The sequence below is a fragment of the Heliconius melpomene genome, chromosome 1 (assembly GCF_056956725.1).
Source record: "Heliconius melpomene rosina isolate 202511_hmr_F chromosome 1, ASM5695672v1, whole genome shotgun sequence".
Classification (NCBI taxonomy): domain Eukaryota; kingdom Metazoa; phylum Arthropoda; class Insecta; order Lepidoptera; family Nymphalidae; genus Heliconius; species Heliconius melpomene.
In genome coordinates, this window is record NC_140389.1 from 13,766,658 (window position 1) to 13,777,937 (window position 11,280).

Here is an 11,280-nt window from a genome sequence, read left to right on the forward strand (position 1 = left end):
GTGGGCTCAATCCCCATTAGGGGGAATGAATTATTATTTATTAATATTTTTATTTCTTCGATCTAATACCAAGGTAAAAGCGCGGCGTTGGCTTCTCAGACTTCGGCGGATCAGATGAAGTAGGGGAAAGGACTGTCTTCATACTAGATTTCCTCTGCTTACCCTGCTATATGCGGTATACAGACAGCATGAAGCTTAAGAAAAAGTATGTATTTGTATAAGTATATTTGTAAAAGTATTTATTTTGATGGTTTATTGATCAATCTTAATTCGTTGAATTTTTATATGGTTTTATGTATTTCAAACCCATACAGCACAGATCGATACCTAACATAATTTCAGCGCAATAAAATTGCAAATTTCTAGAGCAAAACGTCGTAAAAACAATTGCGACGTTGAAAAGCCGCTTAAACAGGCGCGATCGTAAACTCGACTGGTCTAAGAATTGTTTAATTATGTTGAATAAAATAAAAGTAAGCCTCTTGTTCGGTGTCATAACTTGGGAATTATTCAGTGTGGCCAATTTAAAAATATTTACTTTACTTACTGTTCAATATTTATTTTGTTAAATTATTTATAAAAAAGTTTTTTAATTGCTATTTGTGAGCTAAGCAATTAGCTCATATAAAAATATAATAAAAATTAAATCATAAATAAAACAACATCTAAAACAAATTTTGTCAATATCATAAATTGCCTGAAATACAAAAACTTGCATTCGTAATACGTGCATCGTTTAAAAGCCACAAAAAGCACTAACGTTTTAATAGTACTTAATATGTATATTAAGATACGTAATGACGGTGTCACGGTGGCCTATAGCGTGGCTATACAAATAAAGACGCCACCCGCCGTGACAGTTATTCGAGTCAGTTTATTGTCCTCGTAAAAAGCACGCGGCCCTCCGCGGTGGATGCCCAATTAATTAATGAGCCAAGTTCAAAATGAATTATCCCATCGAGACATAAAGGTGTTTGAAATAACGACACTTAAACGTTTCTTATTGACGTAAAACTTTGTGTTTTAATGTCTTGCATTTGTTCGTCAAGTTCCTTCATTTCTTAATGGTGCTCGTTTCGGCCACTTAGGCTCGTGGGTGCTATAAAATAATTTTATATCAATTTATAACACTATTAAAATGTGGTTTATCTCGTAAAATTTGTCAAAAAACCATTTCGGGCTATATAATAATGTAATTATTTAAGATTTTCTGAAAGATAGAGACATTATTGGTATTAAAAATGATGAAAAATGTCTGTGATATTTGGTTGAAATTATGTTATCTTAGTCAGCTACTACATGTAATTTATACAGATAATCCTGGTGAGCTGATTTTGCAAAATATTATCATCGTATCAGCCCTCCCTCCAAGACGGTCATTGGTCAGCGCTCGTTTACGCCCCTTGGAAAAATCGTGACGACAGGCTTAACGTCTTACGACTACTTATCTACGACACTCTAAGAAGCCGGGAAAAGTGTGATCTCGCTTAGAAATCAAGATTCCCATAAAAATGTCATTGGTTTATTATAGTAGAAAATAACACAATCGAAAATCTTAAGGTAAATAAGATTTAAGAATGTTCACATATTACCTATGTGCCTAAGAAAAAAAAAATTACTACTAGATTTCCATGCCTCTGTGAATATGCAGGGGATTGGTGAATAAAATAAGATATAAAAGATATTATTTAAAAGAAGAGGGGCCCCATAGTTTTTTTTAAATGCATACTTTTATATGTAATTAATTACCCAAAAGTGCTTGAGTTGAGTTTACATTTTTTACATTATAGCATGATACTCATCAGTTAGAATAATTGACTGGTAATGTGATGCGGCCTCAGCGAATGAGGTGTTTTAATAGAGTTACCGTCTACGAAGCACAGTATTACCCCTAAAATGGATGCGACAGTATTAACCGGTGTTTAGAATATGTAAATGATTGTTCAAAAGTGCTATATGAAAATTAAATATCAATACTTAACGCTTATGTTATTTTTTTTTTGGTATTTATAAAAATTACATTTAAATTTTAAAAAAGTAAATTTTTATTGATAAAAACGCTTGACAAAAAAATTTTGACCGGGCACAAGCGTGTTTCTATATTATAAGTGCGACAAGGTGTGCGTTCGATTCTCACTCGAGGAAAAGATATACGAGTACTTAATATTTTTATTTCCTCGCCCTGGTCTCGAAGTAAAGCTTGGCGTTGAGTTCTGAACTCCACACATAATACCTCCAAAACTCAATAAAAGGTGAGGAGCGGAGTGTCTTAACACTAGACTACCTCAGCTTACCCTTCCACATGCGGGATACAGCGTGAAGCAGAAAAAGAAAATATCATATTAATTCCAACATTTCTGTGATCAGAGCGTCGTGTCGCCTCATTTAATCGTCGCATTACATGCAAAGTGCATCTCTTACATGTAAAACAGTCCCGGCGGGTATTTAAATTTTCGCCTTTCCCGTAATTCGAGTGCAGACAAAGGAAACACCGTTAATGTGCTAACCGGTGTATATCAACCGATACATGCACATACATGTACATACATTCTTTGCATGTTAATGTTCTAACAAAGCAGTGCTGTTTTAAGTTTGTACCCAAAATTATAAACAATAAATAGGTGTATAATTAGAAGTGAATACATTTTTAAAAGTACGCTAGTAGTATATGCTAAATGATAAGTTAATTTTTAATTCAATATTATTCAAAACAACCATTTAGAATTTAGAATTTAGTATTTTTATAGCTAGTGCTTGGAGAACGAAGAAGAACTCACAGTCAATATTAAACTTTTCATTATTAAAATATTCTTATATCCCCATGAATCTGACATAAATATACCAACATTTTTTTAAATTTCAACATCAATATTTTGGATTAATATGGAACCTATTATTATATTGATATGAGGTTAAACATGTCTAAACGAAAGAGTTTCGACATTTTAATTTATTCCAAAGAATGTCATTTCATCAAACTAATCCTTTCGCCGCAAAGTAGAATGGTGGAAGCTGAAAAAGAGAAAAATATCGATGAAGAGACAAACGGATTTCCAACACGTCAAAGTAAATCTCTGGTCGACAATACGAATGGCACAAAAATCCACCGCCAGGGCTTAACTGACGATTGCTTAACTCCAGTCCCTACTAAGAGAGGTAATTTTTTATTCGGTGCAGGGAGATAGGAGACTATAATATGGCTCGATGCACATTTAGATTATTGCTTGTAGGAAAAAGTTGCAGTTGTTTTTTTTTTTGCTTCACATTGGACCCTGCACGAGACAGGGTAGGCAGAGGGAACCTGGGAACCCAGTCCAACGCCGCGCTTTGCCTTGTTACCAGAGTCGGGAAATGATTGCATATTTCATTTCATTAGTAGAAATAGAACTCACAACTGGCGCGTTTGCAGTCACACGCTTGTGCCCCTGCGCCACGAAGGCTTCAAATATTTGTTCATTTAATAATAAAGTACATACGTATTTCTCTCAATATAATATCTAAATATTTCTTATGCCGTCGGTACTTATAATAACGATGAACTTAAAAATAAAATGAATACTCTATTGTACCCTAATACTAATACCCTATACTCGTATTTTATTTTGTAATATTAATTTGTGTTCATTAAAAATGTGAAATATTTACGTTTTATTAGTTACTTTAAAATAATATATAAAAAATGTAAAAAGATTATTCTTAATTCGAAAAACTTATGTACCGGGGACGCTGAAATTGTAGCGTGAAAAGCTTTACCTTTCGCGTTTTTTCGAGAGGGTGTCGTAAAACGGTGTAATTTGCGATAAGCAGTGGTTTGTCGACACTCGGCACTGGACCTGATATAGATCTGCCAATATAAAGCCAAGATAGGTTTTTGTAGTTGCAAAAACGTATCTTTATAGTAAAACGTACGGATTAGGTGGGGTGAATAAAATCATGATTTGATTTAGTTGCGCATTTCGAACAAATGAGAAAAGATTTTTTTTATTAAAAGGCTATAATGTGCTGTTTTATATACATTTATGGAATGTATATAAAACACTAGCAGTTTACATGAGGCTTCGCCCGTTTAAAATTATTGTTATATTATACTTTTTTTTAATAGTTTGTAACCTATATGATATTCTGACGTATAAGCTATATTACTGTAAAGCTTTACCTAAATTTGTTCAGTAGTTTTTGCGTGTACGTGGAACACACATCTATCCTCATAACCTTTCACTATCATTTATTAATAGGATTTGTTATGATTTGACTGTTCACGCTAGTTATAACTCAGCATTTTCCATAGTAATTCCAAATAGTAAATGTAATTAAAAGAAGCCTTAGAATTGCATGTGTAGTAGACGGGCGTGCGGGGCTGTGGGCGCTTCCGGCGGACGCCTCGCGGGCATTAATTGAAGTCCGTCGTAGCCACTTAATTTTCAATAGTCCGGAGACCAGCGCCTCGGCCTCAGTGCACTCTCGCCAGGTGGACGCTTTGTACGCTCTGTTTGCTAAAGACCTCGTATTTATTTTAGATTCCATTGTACTCCGCCCCGACGCTTTGTCGGAAAATAGACCTCTCGAATACCACCGCCGCCGCTTTGTTAATTTTATTAATACGTGAAACATTTATAAAACGCGACCGCACGAGCGATTTAATGAGTTTTATTGTTATACGGGGTGTATTCTCGAAATGAAGCCCACCCCGGCTTAGAAGTCTAAATTCATAACATAAAGGGTGAGCGCTCAGATTTCCACGCTCAAAATGCAGTTTATTTTATAATTGCCTTCACTTGAGCAATTTACACAGTGTAAGCGGCACGCAGCTTAGAACACCTGCGTACAACCTCTCGTATAAAGTTAAAATAAATGTTGAGAATTAGTAATGCATGCTATGAGAGTACGTGACTTTGGGTGAAGAAAATTTAATTCAGACTTGAGTTTTGCGTAACATTTTTGCCAAAAACGGGTATTTGGGTTCGGCGTTCGGACCTCATGTAAATAACTGAAAATTTCATTGTAGAAAAACAACAAAAGAAGAATTTAATAATACGACAATGGCTGGGCGGGGACGCAGGGCGGCGCCCTCCGCCGGTAAGCTTATTATCGCACCCGGCCGGGGTCGACACCAAGAACATATTTGCTTTGTACGCGAATGTCAACGGCCGTCGCCGCGGCCTGAACAGAGTCAATAGCAGAAGTTTGAGTTTGTGCGCCGTTTAAACATTAAAGAGCTGGCAATGTTTAGCGACAGCGCAAATTAAAATAGGCTTTATGCGAAATCTAATTTGCCAAGCAGGGAACCGAGTGCTTCGTTTGAGAACGGGGTACCTGTACTAAAGGTGGTTGTTTATATTAGTAATGGAATTAATTCGGCTCTTCTGATTTTCTATGAACACAACGGTATAAATTGCTTTAAATTATCAACACGAAATTTCAACGTTAAATTTCTTATTTCATTTTTATTAACGAATAAAGTGTTTGTTTTTATTATTTTTGATATAAAACTTGTTGTATTTTAATAACAGAACAACATGCATCAACAATTATTATATTTAATAAGGTATACAAACTAACTTTTGAGGAAGGGTCGGGTTCAAACACATGAGTTTTCAAATTAACTTTAAAACAGATGCCTTTCAAAATAAACGGGGGCCATTCGTATAGTTCGCAACTAGCTAGCTAGCCGACATTAAACGAAACTATATTAAAGATTCAGAGAGGGTTCGTTAAGTTACACCTTACCGCAGGTGGAGTGCCGCGAAGCCTTTGCGAGGGTTCTTGAATAAGTCAACAGATCATAGAATCAATTCCTTGGAAATGACCAAATGTAAAAAAAATATTATTTAATGATAAAAAAAGTTTGTTATATGAGAATATGCCTGGTATTACTGCTGGTGCTGTCACCAAGCTCACGCTTGAGAAAGAAGAGAAGAGAAGATTGAAAATATTTTTGTTTGGCTTTGTTTTGGTACGACAGAGAATGGGGTTGTGTTTCGCGATCCAACAGGCAACAAATGAGGTCCTCTTTCGTTCCCCTTTAATAGGTATATATTAAAGGGCTGACCTCCTTTCTCTTCCAAAAAAATAATAATATGAAAATTATGTAGATCTTGTGTTTAATTTACTATATTTCTAATAGTATCTATGAATCTGACAATATATCAAAATTCATTTCTAGCGTATAAATTCTAGCATCTATGTCATTGTTTTACTGTAGACATCCGTCATATAAAGGAAGAGGTACATTTTAAGAGATTTTACATTAAGGTAAAGCGCACTTTTATTATCAAAAATTTTTTTACGATGATATTACTAGTCAATTATGAATAGATTTAAATGAAATAAATAATTAATGAATATGGTAACTTCTAAGCATTTTATAATATAAATTTTCTTTCATGATTTTTGTAATTTCATATAAATTCTAGATATTAGATCTATATATTCGCTTAATAAGCATTGCAGCACAATCGTTAATATTTTTGTGTTACAGCACATCACAACTACCTCGAATTTATTTAGCAAGTCTCCAAGTAGAGCAGGAGAGAGAGCTAATCGGTTTATCTGACCGCAGACCGCGGCGGCTCAAAGGGCCTTCGCAAAAACCCACCCTTTGACTGTGTCTTCAAATATTTGCCTCGAACGCCGCAAGCGCGCATTATTTTCAGTATAAACATAATAATCCTCTATGAAACCGTGCGGGCTGAGGTCAACACTGAATTCCTTTTCGGTGAATACTTACGACTTTAAATTCTGACTGCGTTAAATTTTAACTGAATTTCTGTTTACTCGTTAGTAAAGTATTCGGGGAAACGTAAAATTAGTTAAACGCGTTCACTATACAAACACTAAATCTCGTGAGCTGCCTAATGGAATCAGTCATGATCAACCTCGTTTGCCTTCCAGTGCAGATGTTTACCTGGCGCCGGATTTAATATTGATAGCGAGCGACGACGGTCCCGCGGCGGGCGTGAAGCAACAGTGTCGACATTTATGTCAATGTGATTTGTACTCAGAATTACTTCTCTACCTATGAATTATATGAAAAAATATACGAACGTGTATTCTTGTAGTAGGTACGCGATATAAACGTACTTTCAAATTTCATCTTTGACCACAAAATTCTTTCTCACATAAAAGGAAGTAATAAGTCAAATAGCCCGTCCAGGGGATTCTAAAAATCCACCGCGTACCCTTCACTCAAACGGATGCCTCGACATGCCAACTTTCATAAATATCAAAGCAGGCTCCCGAAAACAATTTCTTGCGAATCCACGGGTGGTTCACACGTCGCCCCGGTGGTGGCGGTGGTGGTGGTGGCGGCTAACACAATTTTATTCGAGCATAAAAAACGAGCTCATCATGCAAACGCCAAAGTCGTGGGACGTGGCCTCTCTCGCAGCGCCGCGGTAAAACAATTTATCTGCATCGACGGCATTACGGGCGGTGCGCCGTGAATAAAATATGTCGCCGGCTGTCAGTCGAACCAAGAACGTCTGTTTGTCTAAGTGCCCAGGGTTGATACATCTCTCGTACTCTACTCTGTGTGAGTGTTTGTACGTCCGTATATATCCGCTGTAGAGTTCTTGCTCTATAAAGCTGTATTATGTTGATCTACAACTTGTTGCATATTTATTGAAAAGCTTACTGCAGTCTTAATATCGGTTAAATGTTGACTTTGTATGTAAAATTTTAAAACATGTTAACTACTAATGAGTATTGATACACTTGTTAGCGTACATACTACATATACCACCTGTATATGGTTCCAGTCCTACTCGAGTTATATTTTTAACAAAGAATTTTCTCTAGACAAAGTAAAAAATATATAAGAATCTTATAAAACGTAAAAAAAAATTGAACGGACTCGTATCTACGCCTCTTGGAAACCGTCCAACTGTCCGTCCGTCCAATATTATTTCTTTCTTTAATATGAAATAATACTAAAATATGTTAAAGTGTATTGTAATTAATTTAAAAAAATACATTTTATAGAATCTTATAAAAAAAAACGCTCATATATACGATTTGGTAGCCCTGCCCGCAAATTTGACTGGCAGAGCGACGTGAGGCCTCAAGAATTAGGTTCTGACAAATAAATTTGGCGTATTTTTGGTATTTTTACCAAGTTATCCGACAATGATGGTTCGGACGTGGTCTCGTGACGGGATGTTTCTTAGGGAAACAGCAATCCATAGGGATGAATGAATTTGAGTTACAGTCTATAAAAATTTATTGACACTACTTTTTATTATTTTATTCATATTAACAAGAACTAATATAAAATTCTTTTTTATTTTTAATTTCATCTAACTTTAATATAATTTGCATTTAATGTATTAATTATTTGCATAATTTAATGTCAACTAATCTACTAAAATTGAAATAGTATTTTACCAATAAAATGACAAATTAATGAGTTATCTTCGGATCATTTTTACAAGCTTTTATTAAATAAACTAATTTTATAAAATTAATATATTTGAATTTTGTGGTGAATCAGTCGGCGGTATTCCAATTGAGACGTTTAGTATTTGTAGCAGTTGAGAACGATTCGTAGAAACGCTCACTCCTAACATTATAAAGTAATGCTATCTTTTCAAATAATTCATCTATTCGTGACCAGTTTTATTCTAATTGTTTATATGATATATAAATGTTATTTTCTTGTTAAAATTGAAAAAACATACAGCATTGAATATCTTTAAATAAATATAAAAATTCCTTTTTAGACTTGCGTTGCTTTCTAAAGGTTGAGATTAAAAAAAATATTCTGTACTCACTATTGGAATGTCGAAATCTAGCTTAGCTTATATCTTTTTATAAGAAAATATGTAAGAAGGTATAATATACGCTCAACCCCAAATAGATTTATCAACAACTAGCGACCCTATTGCGGCTTCGCCCGCTTTTACTACTGGATTATTCATATAATGTATGTTTGCAAAGCACTTAAGATAATGTGAAAATTAATTAAACCCTAATGCAACCCGCATTTTCGTAGTTTCAATAAGGATTTTCCAATTGTTTTACACAGCAAGGATTTTTTAGTAGGTACCGTAATTTTAAATCTGTGCTACTAATCTTTTCAAGTACTTCTTAAAATATATTTAAATGACTATTTTTAAACGGAAGAAATTATAAACAAAAACCTACCTACTAATAACTACTACAAAGAATATGAAACCAAATATATCGCACTGAAATAATACATTCAACTCCAATTATTCAATACGTGCAAACGCTTCTAACTAAATCTTCGTTGCTATAGAGGCAGCCGGGTTTTTTTTTTCGAGCTTGTGGGTAATGCTTAAGAGGGTATTCTGTCCCTGATGAAAAGCAAGCACTACGTGGCTGCCTGTGAGGAAAAATAAATAGAATGCAACGGCCGGGTGTAAACAGCAAATTTTATCTTCGTTTAACGTAGAAAATTAATAAAGTATTTTAAAGGATAAGGATTAATACCATTATGGAAAAATATCCCACACAATAAAAAATATATTGAAATTACTATTTTTAGACAGAAATATGATCACTACACGTTATCCTTAAAAGATAAAAATATGCTGTCCAGGACTTTTCTGTAGATCTTATTAAGAGGAACAATACTCCAGTACATTATTTTCATGTGGTACTTACCATTAAAGCAGCGCATGCGCGAAAGTATCTCAACGGATAGGACTTTATACACATTTATCGTATTTATGTTAATTTATATAAGAATATACAAATAATAAACTATATATAAACCTTCTCTGAGAAATACTCGACCTAATGGTAAAAACCACATAAAAATCCGTTGGGTGGTTTAGAAGAAGAAGAGTTAGAAAGTTCAGACAGACACGAAAAGCGACTTTGTTTTATAAGATATAGGATAGGATGTTAAGAAATTAAAATTTATGTTGGATATTCGATCTGTTTAAAAGTTATCAGTTTAATTAATTTTTCTTTGGATTCTCACATTTACATAGAACATTTTTAATACGTTCACTTATATTTTAACATTTTTTTTAAAGATTTTGCTTCATACAATTTTTTTTTAATGTACTTGATATTTGGGTACCTGTGATAAAATAATCACAAAACGCTTACAATTACCTATTACCTTGTTATGTTTTCTCCCTCGTAAGGTAAGGGATATCAGGTCCACCCTATGAAAATATAGTTCACGTTCATTCAAATATAGTTCTACTTCAGTAATTAATATTACACGTAAATTGGTATGTAAATATGTAAATTTAAATGTAATAACAAAATATTTTTGAGTAAATTCGATGGTAATACAAGCGAAGCTAAAAGAGTGTAGGTATTAAAAATAATGTCAATCTAATATCAGAAAAATATATCTTATTCCATAACTTTTAGGCGAAAAGCTTATATCTCATTTTGATTCATTTTATTTAATTCGCAAAAAATAAGTAAGGTACCTACATATTTTCAGTGTTTTGTGGAAGGTGACATTATAAGATTAAAGAAGAAAGTTGAAAATGCAAATCGATGAGATTCTCCGCAGAATATCAATTGGTTTGGCGATTAGCATGCGCTTCAAATACCAGGAAAACACTGCCTTCTTAACACATCGGTAAAATCTTTTAATTTTTTAATTAAATATACCTATGTCGAAGATGTAAATATATCAAAACTAATTTTTTTTTTAGTTATTTAGTTTTTTATTATTTTAACTTTACGCAATACCATACACTCACTGACACTCCGATCGCCATTAGGGCACTCTAGTTCCCCACTTTCCATTAATTCTTGAGGCATTACGGAACTTAACGTCTTTACCAGAGCGAGGGAATAAAAAAAAATATTTCTTACCATCGAGTGGTAATCGAACCTACCACAGTCGCTTTTACAACTGCAGCTTGTGCCTCGATGGCCTCTATACAAGGCCTGACGCCAAAAATATACATTTTAACCATATTCCTTTAACAAACTAATAATATACGCTTATATAATCGCACATATAAATACGAAGTAAGTACGTAACGTAAGATAACCGATTTGTAGACAGTCGGACACCTCGTCAGTATTTTCCGTTCACCGTTATCCTTTAAGATGTGAGCAAACAGACGGAGAGCGGTTGAATATTGATAAAATAAATATTGAATCACGTGACCGAGCGACAATTGTCTTCACTCGGTGTTTGCGCCCCGATAAGTCATCGACGTTATATTCTTCAGTGGAGTGGAGAATATTACGTATGGTGTTTTAGATTTCTTTAATAATTTCAAGAAAATAAGATTCTAGTTTTCTTATATTTTTTTAATAAGTATATTTTTGTAGTATTTT